We start from the raw sequence: 17,378 nt of genomic DNA, 5'->3' as shown, positions 1-17,378 counted from the left end.
GGCAGCAGAGGTCAAAGGTCATGACCCCTGTCCTCAGGTTGTGAGCAGGTGGGACGGTGAGAATGTCAACGAGACTTCAAAGTGGACCGAAACGTCGGCTCAGAAGGGGAAGGTCACGGGTTCAAAACTCCCAAAACATGGAGAGATGATTAAGTGTTTATTAGAGACTGTAGAGCCAGACTCTACCTGGGAGCTTTTCAGCAACCATTCACACACAGTTAAGCTGATTTAATATGTTCATTATTGTTCATATGGTCATTATGTCTGCTATTTTGAGTTTGTTTTTATGTCTTTTAGTGCCAACTGTACATATGCTGTGTGATATCAATTGTCTGTGAAATGTCTATGTGAAGCACCTGGAACTGCACTCATTGTATGAAAGGTGCTATACAAATAAAGGTTATTATTATTATTCTAACGTGCAATAATCTGTTATTTAACTTAAACTCAAATGTACCAAACACTTTTATGAGAAATAAGTAATAACTGATGATTAAATAACTTATTTGCAATTCGACTTTGACACAGCTTTAAAGTAATATTCGTGACCGTCTTCCACGTGAAATAACCTATATTTAATGATTTAAAAAAGTTTTAAAAAATAATTGCAATTTGACTTTTTTTAATGTCTCCGTGATCTGCTATTTGTGTACCGGTATATATTCTTTACAGTAAGTCTTCAAATTATTTTCAGCACAAATGAACCAAATATATGATATCATTTCTGTTAGCACTCACGATACGAAGTAAAGCAACTGTTGTTTATTCTACTGAAGGGACTAGCTTGCTATAACCCAGCATAATAAAGTACCGATGCATACTGTAATGAAGAATTAGCATAAAGCTAACTCAAATTCAACACACAGCATGCTCAAGTCTCTTCAAAATAAATGAGTGAAGTTGCATTTTCAACATGTGCGTAATAGGGGTTTAACAATCCATCGATATGGATCAATATATTAACTAATGATCCACGTTAAAATATAATTGATTCAAAGTGATATTACAGATCAGCTATCTAGTGTATCTATCTCATCTTGAAGGTAGGCCTTTATTTTGAAATTCCCATGGCACGCCTTTTCATAATTTTTGTCCATATGCAACTCCCTCCCGTAGAGTCCAGTATTAAAAATGTCTAATCATATTTTATTATCTTTCGTGCGCTGATACAAATGTTACTGATCGTGTTAAATGGGCTTATCATATTGTCTCATATTGATCACTGAATTGATTCAAATTGAAATCCCATTGCTGTAGACTTTGTGATATATCGTTTTCTAAAGACTTGTTTCATCCTTCTGGGATGAAACGTGTGATTCTCACCCCGAGTGTGCACATGCATGTAAGTCCTTCAGTTGAGTCAACTAGGAGAGAGTCATGACTGCATATCCACACAAAGGTCATTGAAGGTACGATATAACATGACATTGCATCAAGCCTTTCACACACACAAACCCAGCGAGTGAGAAAGAAGCAGGTCTTACCGTCAGGTGCTGAAACAGCCAGGCTCTCAGGATGTTTGTTGCCACTTTGGGGAAGATGCCTCTCTTTTTGTTGTGCATTCGTTCTCTGTCGGGGTCGTCGTCGTCCCCCGTGCTCGGAGAAGCCATGCCGTTATCCAGGCAGTCACCTAAACCACACATAGAGAAGGAGAGAGAGATTTAATTGCATGTTCTCAACAAGAAATCAAACATTTTGTTAACTGGCTGGTACACATGTGACCAACGTCAACAATTTAGCCCGGACCTAAATCTCATCAACCAGCATTTCCAAGGCAAAGTGCTCAGGATATATCGGTTGTGGTTTGTAAAAACAACATTCAACTTCAGCGCTTCCTCACCAGCTCAACAAGGGTTATGGTGTTTACCAGCAGGTGCCAAACCTAGATGAACCCAAAGACCATATATATAAAGGATTTACAGCTATGTGATTGGCATTTTTCTGGCGCTGTGTACGCAATTTCCGTATCTTTCCATTAATTGGCGCTAAGGAGCTTGCCCCTTATTGAAGTGTTTTTCTTAATGTTGAAGTCCTGAAACGTCCTGTACGCAGCAAAGAGAGAATAACACAAAATACAGGCAGAAGAGTAGAAGGTGCTCTGCATATACAGACATGTTTGTTTGTTTGTTTGTTTGTTCTTTGAGGAAAATCCTGCCTAATGTGGCTTCAAAGAGCAACTTAACACAGTTTTATAGCGAACGCTCATGTGATGTTCTCTAGAAAAGGCAAAGAAAAGTTCCTCATTTCGCTTAAAGACAATATTTTAAAGGCTTTTGTTTACACTTACATAAACAGAGGAAAAACTAAATTAACTAATCATAACCTCGAGCACATTAGCTAAATGCTCTTGGTATGTTTCAGTTTATTTACTGTATGTTTGATTGTAGAGCGATGTTACGCAGCTAGCTAGCTAGCATTAGCACTCGTGTACACGGAGCCTCTCAGCACTTTTCTGAGGCGCCTCTCATGCTTTTACTCGTGTCCTTTCCCTGCACAGATTTCCCCACTTGATGAGGGCAGTCTGGGTTTACCCTGCTTCGTAATCCTCTCTGTGCCCCCCCCCCCTCCATCCCCCCTCAGTTTTGTGATGGTGGCACATAATGCTGCATTTCATCTAAAGAAAACACTAAAGCCCGGTGTTTTTACTGCACTTTCTCTGCCCGTTTAATGAGGCTCATTTTCTCCTCAGTGTTTTTAACAGTGCCGGGCCAAGGTTAGGGCGACGGTCCCCGAGTCAGCGGAGGACCGGGCCTCCCTGCGTCCGAAACACAGCAACGCAGAGCCTGAGAAGGTGGAAATAATCATAAAAATGATGCGTAACTCCATAAACAAGCTCTCAGCCTCATTAGGAGGAACCGCAAGCTCCCCGAGGCTGATTTACACTCCACACACACTCCACACACACACACACACTCCGTCTCTCTCCTCTCGATCCTCAGAGAGCTTAAAGAGGTACGACACAACCTGCTAATGGTTTGTGACAACTCAGCTTCATAACAACCTGTGAACTGAAGGAGAGAGAAAGACATTTGTGGGCGATGAAAAGAAGGAAGATAAGATGGATTTAGTCTGAGTGAAATATCGGGAAGAACTGCTGCAGGATCAGACGTGTGTGGAGAATGAGTAGAGAAGAAATGAGATCCCAAGTCACTTTTACATTAGTTACATTTCCATTCAAATATTGCAGGAATTTTAATCTAAGTTCTTATATATTTATACGGCGACCTTGAGAGCCTTGAAAAGCAACTTTATAAATAAAATGTATTATTATTATTTGCATCACTGCTTGTTCACATCACCTATTATAACGTTAATATTTTTTAGAGAACAATGTTGCACAATACACCAAGCACCAATAACTTCCGTACAGCCACTCTTTAAAATGTTCTCCGTCCCTATGTGTCCATCCCGAAGGTCTAAGAATCAAAACGTTGTGTCACAAATATATTTTATTTAATCTCTCGACCCCAATGTTGAAACAGAGCTCTCGTGCCCCCCTGCTTTAATCTTTTGCCCCCGTTGGATATGTTTTCTAGCCCCAACACTACATGTATCGCTGAAATGTTCCAGTGTCCACATACTTTGGACCATGAAGTGTATTTAGAGCCAGTGCAGCCTCCTTTACCTCTTTAAAATCTCTCAGCAGGATACTTTCATTTTCATCCCAGTCGTCCGTCTCAGTGTTTTTATTCCAGGTGACCTCTCGATGAGGTCCAGTTTATTGAAGCGTTGGATTGGCTTTTATTCATCTGACCCTCCTACTGACGCCAGCTGAAGAGAAATGGTCCAAACTGGAAAATAAAGACTCTCCTCGTCTCCATTTCTCTCCAGCGAACGGACCACGGATCATAAAGTTTTGCACAAACAGTTCTTAAAGTATAGCGATGGTCTGCTTTATGTGTTTGTTTTTGACTTTATCGCCCACGTGCAGAGCAGAGCGACTCTTCGGGGTGTGCAGACAGAACAACTGTACTTCACATTTGATGTTTCTTGGCAAACTTTAAGGCTTTTTTATTACGTTGTTTAAAGTGCATTCAACCATATTTTGGTGGACTAAAACAAAGTCTGCAGAGTAGAAGAGAGTAAGGAATGTGCTATGCCAGTTTGTTTTTGATTTACAAAACAAAAAGACACTTGTGCATGATGCTGAAGCTGCATTTTCTCATCATGAACTTCTTCCTATCAACCAGTCGTATTTTTACATCCTGGAAATTCCTTAATGTGTACCCATTGGCGGAGAGACAAAAGACCCAAGCACCATCTTGGAGAAGACATTGCTAGTCTTTGAAATGCTTACTGCTCTGCCTTTCCCTCGATCAAGTCATTATAGTATAGTTGCATTACCATCCACCTGCCTTCCTTTAAAGCCCCTGTCACACTGTCCCGAAATTGACACCCGATGGACACACGAATATGGAATTGTGAATTTCGCACGAAGATGGCCCCGAACCACACACGAAGGCAACATTTACATTACATTTAAGACATACAACTGCAACGTAAGTAACACAAACGATTATGTTAAAGTATTATGATACTGCACTGATATTTTCCGACTTTGTTCTTTACTTTCTCCGTCTTTATATGTAGAAGATATTAAGTTTTCTCCATCATGTTGTTTCCATAGCAACAACAACTTCCTCGCCTTCAAAATAATATATTATATCCTTTTTAGTTTCACAGAACACAAATTGGGTTATTTACATAATATGTTTACATGATTTTGTTGTGCAATAAAACAACCAGATGGACACACGATAAAGGAAATGTTCAAATTCGGCTCTGACCGTAGCAACATCGGGACATTCGTGAGGGCATCTTAAGCCATCTTTGGCATGCCAAAGATTTTGCCACCGCTCCCGAAGTTGCTGCCGGAGCCTGATAAATTCCACCGGCGGTCAGACGATGGCTTAAGATGCCCTCACGAATGCCTTACGAAGGGCAAAATGGACACACGAAGTCAACACGAAAATGAACCTTCACAAGGTCCTTCGGCAATGCTTTGGGATGCCAAAGATGTTGCCACCACTCCCGAAGTTGTTGCCGGAGCCTGAGAAACTCCACCGGCGGTCATACGATGGCTTAAGATGCCCTCACGAATGCCTTATCGATCAGAGCTGTTTAACATTCCTACTGTCCCGGGTGCTTTCGGGACATGTGACAGGGGTTACCATTTCCATTGCATCAAGAAATCAACCTAACATTAAAAAATGAAAATTTGTTACCTTGACTGATATAATCCAAAGCTGTCAGAAACCATGTTGAATGACAACAAAAGCACCTAAAGGGTACATGGAAAATGGTTTCCTCAGGATCGTGTGGTAAAAATGTTTGTTTGTTTTTCAGGATTGTGTCTGATACGTCGTGTTGTGATTAAACTGGAACTGCTGTGCGTGGCAAGAAATTCAGACTTGATCTGACCAAGAAAGTATTAGTCGATCGATCTTGAATGATCAGTGAGCAAACATGTAAAGAGCCCATTATGCTTTTTGGGGTGATTAGGGCGCCTCTGCCGTCTACGTCCATAGAAGCAGGTTTATGGAATAATTGGGGATGTTGTGTACAAATGAATTCCCTTGCAATCTGTTTCTACGTCCATTGACCTAGAGTTTCACATTTTGAATTTTTAATCTCCCGGCATTGACCTGCCCGAAGTGCATTCCCTCTCTCTTCATGCGCATTCAGCAATAAGAAGTCCACTCCAAATGACAGTGTCGGTGTATTGACTGATGACATGTTTCTTGTTCCCGGGACGGCAAATAACACCGACCTCCGGCAAACAAGCTGTGTTTGGCGAGGCTCAGAGTCGGCAGATGTCAATTTGAACTGCCCGCTGAACTGAGGTTTTCTTAGTAAAACGTCAAAAGAAATCTATTAACTAACATTTGAGTTCAACGCGGAGTCAACAGGGGAGCTGCACTGCGTGTAAAGTGAAGCTTAAAATCAAGCCAACAGTGCAGCGAGCAGTAAGACAGCTGAGCATCTGGCTGATGGTAGAGCGTTCCAAATGAAGGTGGACATTTTCTTTAGTGTATAAAAATATGGAGCTTGAATTGATCCAAACCACTTTAGATTTCCTATTCCCAGACACAAGTAACGCACAGCTCTGTATCCAACAAGCAACATGAGCATTATGATTGGCCTTTTAAAAGGGGCCCCTATTAATCCTTTTTGAGGTGTTCCCTTTCCTGGGGAAGGCTAAGGGGCGCGGACATCTCTACAGCTGTTGACCAATCACAACAGACGCCGGCCAGCAACCAATCAGGAGCGCACAGGCAGTATGAAAAAATAAATTAGCTTTTTTGAACATAAAGCATGGAGACATGGTCACAGTAGAGACACTACATACTAATATCGACCTCAACATGAGGTAAAGCTCCTTAACCCGTCACCATTGTTGATTAAACGGATTTTAAATTAACAACATGAGCACCACTGGCATGCTGTCAACTCCAGAGATTTGAGTCCAAATAATAATCTTTGATTGAAATGGTTCAGATTGTTATTGCGACAGCAGTACGGTTCCTACAGCCGAAATGCATAAACACCCCCAGTTTCCAGAAAGCATGAAAGAGTGAGGAAAATACCATGGCTGACATGACAAGCGGGACAAGAACTATAAGGGCTGTATGAAAAAAATGTTTGGATTGTAAGGCCTCATTATCAAATGTTTTGTTTATGCCAGCTTATTTTAGATCAGCACGGGAACGTGTCGGTGGTCCACTCAGTGGTGTAAAGTTGTAAAAGATAGGCAGACAGAAGAACCGCTGTTTCCGGTTGGCGGCGCTAACAGATGGCATGAAGCCAATAAAAACTGCTGCCTGTGGGTGTGCTGTGTGTGTGGTTGGGTGTGTGTGTGTGTTGTGTGTGTGTGGTGTGTGTGTTGTGTGTTTGTGGTGTGGTGTGGTGTGTGTGTGGTGGTGTGTGTGTTGTGTGGTGGTGTAACATAACATGTCAGCACTAGGTCCCTAGAGTTGTCACCTCTTATAATAGTGGACAATTACGTTTAATTGATGAAATAAAAGGAAAGAAATGATCAGAAAAAAGGTATTACGGAAAACATTTTCCTAATTAATAGGAAATCTTATTGTTGCCTGTGAAACGTCAATACCCACTGGCATAGTTGATATAAAACATTAAGTTTACAGTCATTTTAAACAAGATTGAGCAAAATATGTCACATTTACAAGAATAATCAAAGCGTAAATTCGTCCCTAATTGAATACGACAAATCAAATGACAAACAAAAGTGGAGGAACATTAAAATGTGAAGTTTTGTCACTGACGACTCTTATTCTTTACTTGTATTGATGAATAAGGTCTGCACTAACAGTTAGTTTAATCGATTAATCGTCAGGGTATAAATTCATTTTTGTCGGTTTAAAGAAGAAAAAAATAGAAAACATGCCATCCCAGTTTCCAATGCTAGTTTAATGTCTTGTCTTAGCAAAACGCTGAAGAATATCACAGAAAGAAAGAAAGTGAGTGAGAAAAAAAAATTCCTGCCTTTTTTGCATGAAAATGTACTGGTCCCCGATACTTTTTCGTTGATGACAAAACGTTTNTCCACCGGCGGTCATACGATGGCTTAAGATGCCCTCACGAATGGCCCGATGTTGTTACGATCCGAGCCGAATTTGAACATTTCCTTAATCATGTGTCCATCGGGTGTCAATTTTGGGACAGTGTGACAGGGGCTTTAGATATGTTAACAGTGAACACATAAGAACACATTAAAGGACAGGCCGATTTTGCGTGTTGAGTGATATTTCACATGGATCATTGCAGCGGGTTACTATCAAATCAAAGCCACATTTATTTAGACTGGTAGAGTCAGACCTCACTGAGGACTAAACACTCCTTTATGTTAACGAAATAACAAAATAATAGCAGAACAAGAAGAAAAACCTGAGCATTGTTGAGCTTTATTTGTATTTCCTGTGAAGAGAATTGGTTTTAAATTGAGAGTATCCCCCCAGCTCCAATGTCCATTTTCAGCTTCCCACAGCAAATCTCAGGGATTCCCGTCGCATTAGCTTTCTGAAATAGCCTGTGTTCTCTCCAATCTCCTACCCCCACACCTTATCCTCCGAGATGTGCAGCACTACTGATCATTTCCTCTCTCACCTTCGGGTTTTACAATCCAAACTCAAAGACTTGACCTTAAACAAGCCAAGTTATATTAGAATTAACAAGCAAAAATCAAGAATTAGCCATTATTTCAGCTTTTCTTGTTGTTAATTCTAATACAACTTAAAATGTGTGTTCATTTTTCTTTAAACATATTCAACTTCATATAGATAACAATAATTTAAATTTGTGCTGTCAAAAAAAGCGAGCCAGCAGCTAAGAATGAAATCCTTACGATGTGTGTATGGGAGGGTGTGTGTGACCAGCCAGTGACCCCAATAGGCAGTTAAAGGTTTAGGCGTCCAATCACAGACACATTATACTCAGCAACATGTCAGAGGTCTGCTGCAGGAAAGATGGCCCGCTGTCTGAAATATGAATGAATGGTTATTTATGCATAACCATTGAGCACCTCCCACAGGTAGAGATTGAGTTAGTGGTGGTGGACCTCAGGGGGGAGAAGGAGCCGGATGTTAGTGGGATGTGATGCCAGCAGTCAGCCTGCATCACTGTATTCATGTTACGATGTTAATTACATGAAGGTCTAAGCATTGTAGCAGAATGTAATGTATTTACTTTCAACTAATAACGTTTTTTTCTCAGAAATTAAAGACTGTCCTATTCACTTGTATGACGTAAAAATGTCCCCATGATAAATATTGATAACAAATTTCCCTGTATTACGATTACTAGATATTATATACACATACATATTTTGAGTCATTGCTATAATCTCTGACCCAAGACATAAGTCTATCATATTTGTCCTTGTTTTTGCAGGAAAATGTTGGATGTAGGAGGTCTGATGATTCCTCTGCTGTTTTTAGATTTTGCTCAAACCCGCCTCCAGTCGCTCGTAAACAAATTCAGTGAGTTAATCAGCCCCGCAGTTTGTTTGCAAGGCAAAATAGGAGAGCCAACTGCTTCCTTACTTTTAAAGAAACTGAATGTCCCCTCCAGGATTTCTCTGCAGTACGCCTAAACCCCACTGTGACTGTGATTGTGACTGCGTTGATAATCATGCAGTGTTTATTTTGTATGTCTTGTTTTAAACAGAGAAATTGGGCTAGAGCATTAGGGGGCTTGTTAAGCAGATATGCAAAGTAGGCATGTCCATGATGACGTTAACTATGACCTTGTTTTCTCACAGTAGATCCTGCTAGGTAGTGACAACAGAGGCACTAAGTAAACAGTAAATACAGTAAATATGTACATGCTGAGTATATCACCCCATATTCTTAAATGCATCATGTAGCAGACTGTTTGGCAGCTATTAACATTTCCTCAGCGTGTTTCTATGATTACTTAAGATCCAGACGTATTTCCACAATCCTTCATACAGTTAAAATAAACAAAAAAACGCCCCTGATCTAAAAAGTGCATCGTAAACGCAATTTATGACTTGTCACAACGCTGACGCCTACAACATGTGGATACGACAATACCATTACCTTGATTAAAATTAAAGATTTTTTTTGGAAAATGTAATAACAATATGGGAATAGTAAATAAGGTCCAAGGTATATAAGACGTGTTTTAATCAGGAAATGTTAAATGATATCTTTAATATAATTTAAATAAAATAACCACTGTTTTAAAAAAGTAGACCTGGAGTTATTGCATTTTAAATGTTACGCTGGCAGCTTTGTGAGGCTGTACTACAAAGCTGAAGTTTAGAACCGCCTGACTAACATTGGCATCCCTATAAACACACTGGCTTAAAATCTGTTAAATTGTCCATCTGAATGAATTCAAATGGATTGTTCTGATGCTCTTTCTAAGTCATATGAATCTAATTCCTTCCTTGTCAGCCTCAACCTAGTCTACTGAACCTTCTGATGTTTGACAAATACATTTATAAGCAATCCCCAAAGACAAATCATTTAACAAGCACACCTCTAAGTGTGCTTCAGAGGTCAGACATCATCACATCCAGCTGTGCTGCTCACTGATCTCGTTTCCCCTGTGTCATCATATATTACGCCAACGACACTGAAGAGTGTAGATATTAGGGACCAACCTCCCTGTTAGATGTTTTCATTCACCATGAAGTAGAAACACCTGCTGCCTCGCCTTCCACCAGTCCTCCAACAGCCAGAGACACGAGGAGCAATGTGCAATAAATTACCACACAAATAGACCTTGGAATAGGCCTGTTTTCAGGGTCATCCTTCCCCACCCCCTCAGTCTGACCAGAAGCACTCAAATAAATGGGAAGAGGAATGTCTCTGATGTGAAACCATTTCTCTGAGCGGTGCTTATACTGTATGAGTTACTTGTCATATGTGTGTGGCTTCAAAATGAGCCTCAACATATATGTTTTCTAGATGAAACGGATCAAGAAAGATGGGATTTCCAATCAAAAACAAGTACTTTTTTGATAAAAGTTCAGCTTTATAAATAAACTAAGTTCAATGTAACCTAATATTTTATACAAACATCTTAGTCAGCATTTTTTTTAACTTATTTTGTGTCTGAAAGGGAAGTTACACAAAGCCTAAACCAGGACTTTCCCCAATCTGTTTTGGAATAGCTCTAAAAGTCACCCCTGCCACAATCAGACAAAAGCAAATATTGGACTAAATTCAAAAAGCAGATAAGTCTGAGAAGCTGTTTTTTCCCCAGGGAACTTTCGCTCTAACATTTTTTTCATATAAAAAGTCAGATATGAAATCCTATTCAGAAGTTCCTGTCAAGACATTAGAACAGACCGGATTTACTTACTTGTCTGTCTGAGCACATTTCTTAGGAAGTGTCACTGAATGCATGGGAAGAATATATACTCTATTGAAAGATGTGCTATATGTTTAAATGCTACATGGTTGGAATTATAAATAATAAAATACATGTGGGGTCTGATGCGTGAGGAGACTCCTCAATGGGTTCCCCTGAGCCCCCTGACAGCTGGCCATATCCAGTATGCATTAAAAGGCCAGGTACAGCAGGTGGTTTTGAATAAAGCATGTTCATTCAACCAATATGTCCTGAATATCAGCTTGCGTATCTCTCTCAATGTCAGTGTCCAGATTTCCTTGAAAATGTGCCCCCTGGGGAAATCACAGCCATACAGATGGGCCTTTTCAACAACAGGGGGTCACAGCGGGATCACTTGGTGCTCTTTTGTGTTGGAGATACTTGTGTGTTCAGTGATATTAAACTTCTTGCACATTGATCTATGAAGCGTGCATCACTCGCATCAATCATGACAAGAACAACCACAATAGGATCATGTAAGTTCCCATGGGAGATAAAAAAGAAAATAGAAGGAAAGCCGGGAATAGAAAGTGATTTTCTTCCCACCGGCTTATCACACCATCCTCAGCATGACAGGTGTCAATAAATTAACCCCACAAGCTATATATATATTTACACATCCTCAAATGTATACACGATCATACACACATCTACTAACACAAGGCATAAAAGACCCTGTCTGCCTCTTCAACAGCTGAAGACCTGTCTCCTGAAGGTACTGCGGTTTGAAGGCAAAGGTGTGTACTTTAAACAAGCTGACAGAACATCTTTGCTGCAGAAAATCTTCAAGATACAGATAAAGTAAACTCGAAATGTCCTCTCAACGTTGCCTGGCACTCCTCTCACCCTTCAACAGCCTGCTGTCATCGGAGCTTTATGTTTTTCTAGACAGTGTGCCGGAGCTGGTTGGTGGAGGACATGTTAGGATTTGGATTATTGAGATGAGTAGAACCAGCGGCGAGCTTGTCACTTTGCTGCTATATTTGGTCAGACAGCAGGAGGCCCCGGCAGAGACAGTCTCTAGTCTGATCTGGCTTGACAGTTTGCTCTTCCACTATGTCCGCTCTCACAGACAGCTCAGACTGACACACACAGATGAGCGTGCACAAGCGATCTGACACCCAGCCCGGCATCGAGCGCGGATGTGGGCGCATGTGCAGAGGAGACGGACAGAGGATGATTCAGAGTGACATCTCATGGGAAATTAGGGAACACAAACAGTAGAGAGAGACTGTGACACCTCTAAAGTGTTTATAGAAAGGAACAGGACATAAAGGAGGAAATGGGTCTAGAATTTAGAAAGCTTCATAAAAATAGAAAGAGGTATTTCACCACACAGTTTGGAAATAGATACCAAGGTTATTCAGCAGTGGTAAAATAACCTGTTTTTAGAATACCATTACAAACATAGATATTTGATCACTCACATTGTCCCTGTAAATAATGCCACACGAGGAAAAGTTTCTAAAGTGTATCCGACTTCAAAACCAATTCATCATTAATAAAGTTTAGAAATATTACAGACTGAACTGTACATATCGTCAACTTGTTACCACTAGAGGGCAGAAGACAAAGGACAGTGCAACCAAAACCAACATAAGCATAACTGTTCTGCTTAAACTTAAAAATCACCTCTAGACACTTTTTAAAAAAACATGAAAATACACAGCTTCAATTCATGATTTATCTACTATGGTTTTACCATAAAAACTTGATTTAAATGTTAATTCTACATCTTCTTAAATGTAAACTGTTGCACACACAACTCAAAGTCTTAATCTCCAGAAAATCTACTCTCAGTGTTCCTGGGCTGGACCTTTACATTCTTCACATTACACCTTTTCAAGTTGCATGTTGGACCCTACGTTTCCAAACCACTCGCGATGACACAATTGCATAGCTGGGATGTCTCAAAATCACCTTGTTGATGGGGTATGTAAAAATACACTTTTAGGGTCAAATTCTGAACAGGGGAGCTCAAACATCTTAGAGGAGTAACACAAAAACACACTGTTGCATGGACAGTAAAGTCCTTGGTTTAAAATATACTGTATATACTTTTGGGAAGAAACAAAATTAGTTTTATGGGTTAAAATAAATAATTAATAGTTTTTTTGACATTTAAAACCAAACTGGTATCCTAACTGATCAACTTTTGTACCATCTATTCTAAATGTCTAGAAAAGGTAGCATTCGAGGGTTCAAAAGTGCAGACGTGTCCTAAATGAGGGTCAGGTCATCTGAAGCAAAAGACAGTGGGATCAGTGGCCAAGTTATTTGAAAGGATTGATAGGAAGCTATACCATAAACAACCTGCTACGATAATCCATCATGCTCCAGGGGCAGACAGGCAGAGTGCACTTTGAGTCTGGACACATGAACGTATTTGTGACCGCCAGAGTGAAAGGGAGAGGCTCTTATAAAACATCTCAGTACAGCCATTATCCACACTAACCCTCCTCTCCCATTTCCTCCCATCAAGGGAGCTTAGCAAGGCAAGATTAAATCCAATTACAGGTCTCTCCCCGGATAGGGACACTGGGCCTGAGGATCATGTGTTTAGTGTGAGCGACCAGATGGAAGATGGTCATTTAACGTTAAATCAACAACAAGAGTCAGAGGATCAAAGATCGAGCACTTCCTCACATTAAATACATTGAACAGATTAGGCTTCATCGCCTATTGACCACGTATACAGTGTTCTGAGAACTTATTATCCCTTTATGATCTTTGCAAGCATGGGATAATGAAAAGGTATAGAATAGAACTGACATTTTGGTTATACAGAGAGAAACTTGTCCCACATAAAGCCTCTACATCATGGCTCAAGTCAGTGAGCAAGAAAGGTTGTTGTCCTCTTTAAATCAGAACTTGATTTTAGCGCTCCTGTAAGGTATCTCTGCAAATTATGTTTATATCATCATACAAAATTAAAACATGAGTAAAGACTGCTAGATGGCATTTTGTCTATTATTATGCTCTCCTATCTGGTCCATCCAACCCATAAGAACCCGGACCCATTTCTACTTTTGGGAAAATTAAGGGGAACATAATTTAGACTAAATGGACCACCTAGAACACATTTCTGACAACCCCCCCTAGTGTCAAATATCTGAAATGTGACATATATGGGCTTTAATGGTAAAATAACTCTTATTTTTAACTTCATTAATGAGGAGGATTTTTTGGTTTAAATTAGTTTGAACATTCTTTGAATTGAAGAATAAGAACATATTAACTAAATATAATTCAATCAGCTAAATGAACTGAGCAGATCATAATCATATTTCTAATTGTGCATATATGTCACTTTGGGTTTACTGTGAAAGTTTAGGGTTAAAGTCCGATCAGTGTCACGGCGATGTTTGTCTCATTTGTTTCATATCAATTTGATCAATACACGTTTCACAGGTTAAATGTAATAAAGTACATGTTATATAAGCATTTTTATTCTTAAAGGGCTTGAATCTTAACTTTTAGCAACAAAACAAAAGCTTTTGAAATGTGGCTCGTTCTGTCCCATCTTGGACATGTTGCTATGGGAACACAAAGTCACATGACCTGGCCCATGACCCAGCAGACTGTTCAGGGTGTGTCACTCAGGGAGATAAAAACAAGGCTAAGGAACTTTCCAGAACATTTAAAGTCATGTGACACCTGTGGGTCCTTATGGGTTAACAAATATACTTAAAGGAACAAAAGGTGTTCAAGATAAGCAGGTGAAACAGAAAAATAAAATGCAAATATTTATATACCAAGGAGAAGTTGCACAATAAAATATAATTAAAAGAGTTATATAAATATAAGAAAGTCAAATAAAGATATTTATTTGAAAATCAAATTTCAAATAAAAACATTAAAATATTTAAACAAACAAAAGACATAAAGTAAGAATGAAATACAAAAAATGTATACAACAATAAAACGTTGTACAGTATAATTAAATCAGTTGTATAAATGTAAGATACAAATATTTATGTAAAAATATAAGAAAGTAAAATAAAGAGTTAAAAATGGCAAAGAAAAAATAAATACAAAAGATTTATAAAAACAACAGACATTAAACTGTCACTTACTTTAATGTCTATATATATATATTTAAGCAATAGCTCACGACAGGCCGTGGTATATGCTCATTATATCACAGCTAAGCGGTGTGGTTCGGCCCGACAACCCCCTGTATAGGTTGAGGTTGTTCTAGGCTGTTGCTTGGCGTGGCGAGAATATTGCTCCACCTTCTCCGGTCCCCGAGATTGGGGTTCCAGTAGCTCTGGAGAGAGCTCTCGCACCTGTGGCCACTAACGGTCATAATTTCTCTGCTTTGTTTCGAGACCCGCATCAGAAAGCTTTTGAATGGTGGTACTTTTCCAGTTGGTCTACCTGCTCTTCACGTAGCTCTGCATGTCGTAGTTTAGGTGCTTTTTTTTCTGGAGATAGGCACGGCTCAATCCACTCCTCCATACTATAGTAAGACCCCCCCGGAGGTCGAAGTTAATCTTAAATGTTTCAATTTTATGCTTTGTAAGTTTGTTTCGTAACGGAAGACATTTAAATATATTTATAAAACTGACAAGTCAAATCAAGCAATCTGATTGGTCGATAGCGTTTTTGCGGACCTCTTTGATTACAGATTTGAAAACATCGTTGCTTGCTTCAAAAGTAGCACAATTCATTATGTTAAACCTTCAAAAGTATCTAGATATCCCTGCCCTAATGCCAAAGGAACTGCACACTGAATATGTTTTGCCGTTTGATGTCTATGTCTGGACCGCTGCGTCAAAAAGGAGGGCTTCTGCCCCGTTACTTCTCCGCTGCTTTCTTGTTCCAGTATGAAAAGCAAACTGCATGCAGTTTGCTTTTCAGCCCAACGGTATACTGTTTTTCTCAGACGCGGAGGGATACTGACTTGTTGTGAAAAGTAACTTACAATTCTACCCGTGGTATACGCTCAGTATATCACGGCTAAGAACCAATCAGATTGCTTGATTTGACTTGTCCGTTTTATAATAATATAATATACTGTAATATTATAATATAGCATATAATGTGTCCTGTTACATTGCATTTATAACCCATGCCAGAAAATAGCTCAAATACATAATAGCTTGAGTCGCATTTTGACCTTTGGATTGGTTTTTGTTTTATGTTTCTGAATCAGTTGCTACATTATGATAACCAAACTGCAATGGTAAGAAGAAACCTGTTTTAATCCCTTGTGTGTTTTTGATGAATTGTGGGGTTGTTCAATATGTTAGTTTTGAATGAACATTTAAATAATAAACTGACAAATAACTAAAACAAATTTAGTGAGTAACAATATCAGGTTAAACCTCGAATGTATGTCGAGTAGAACAAAGTAGTATGATGCTGTTAACAAAAACATTCCAACTGGAACAATCAAGTATATCTTAGCTTATTCTATTATCTAATGTCGTGGGCACTGCCATATTGCCTCTGAACCTTGACAGTGGCAGTTCCAGCTTATCAATGAACAACAGGAGGGTCACAACAAAGACCAGCTGTTAATAAGGTCTTTGACCTTAGCTGTCCAATGAGGGTATATATTATGCTGGCCATTATGACCACAAAGCGGATGTTCAACCCAATTTTAGTGAGATTGATATGTTTAAATGTTGTTAACACTCAAATTGTTGTCACATTCGTATCCCTAATACCTCGACGGTCGGTTGTTATTGTCAATATTATATATAATAATGATTATTTTTAATATCACACCAATCTTCGGCGATATTCTTGTTGCCCCAGGACTGGTCGACACCTCTTTTACAGAAACAAAGGCTACATCTTAAGTATTAATCGATGTTTCTGTAATCCATGTAAGTGTGGATGGGAATAACGGACGTAGACGTTGTGCGATTGCGATTGCCAGGCAAACAGGTTCGTTTCATGTTAGCTGCGGTAAATGGAGGCTACGTGTGAACCCAGAATTACAGATCCTGCTGGAGTGAGCACTTGGTGAGGGCATTTAATGCCGCTGGGGTCGGGGGTGGGAAGTGCATCTTGTAACTCGCGCATAAGTCTGCTGAATGATTAAGCACATCTGATGAAGTAAAGTGCGATTATTAGATAATGTTTAAGAAAAAATAATTATAAGGAAATGAATTTCTTCCCTGTTGATAGTTACATTTTAGTGTTCTTTTCATGTCAATTAAAACATTCATCTCAGTTATTTTACAAAAACTTTATTTCTATGGTTATATTCTTTTATAATCTGTCATCTGACTTGCAATGTAATACAACTAAAACGACGTTATAAGGCGGCACACCGTTGCCATAGAGACATATTCTTTTATCACTGTTAGCGCGACAAGGGTACCACTTTGAGCAGAGATATGAAGACGGAAGATTTTATTGACTAGGTTACAATTTAGAAACAGGCCAGAAGACAGCAACAACGACTGATGGCAATGTGACACTAATTTCGACGCCAGCTGTGAGCGAGCTTCCGCCGTACGTACGCTGCCAAATACAGG

At 39.5% G+C, this 17,378-nt stretch overlaps 1 protein-coding gene across 9 annotated transcripts in view; it reads right to left on the bottom strand.

Moving 5' to 3' along the window:
• Positions 1 to 17,378, bottom strand: part of rap1gapa (RAP1 GTPase activating protein a) — a 65,322-nt gene that overhangs the window by 25,018 nt on the left and 22,926 nt on the right. The window lies entirely within an intron of this gene.

Source organism: Notothenia coriiceps, unplaced genomic scaffold (genome assembly GCF_000735185.1).
Source record: "Notothenia coriiceps isolate Sejong01 unplaced genomic scaffold, NC01 NC01_scaffold00031463, whole genome shotgun sequence".
Taxonomy (NCBI): Eukaryota; Metazoa; Chordata; class Actinopteri; order Perciformes; family Nototheniidae; genus Notothenia; species Notothenia coriiceps.
Note: the sequence above shows the minus strand (reverse complement) of the source record. Positions and strands in the feature narration are given on the sequence as shown.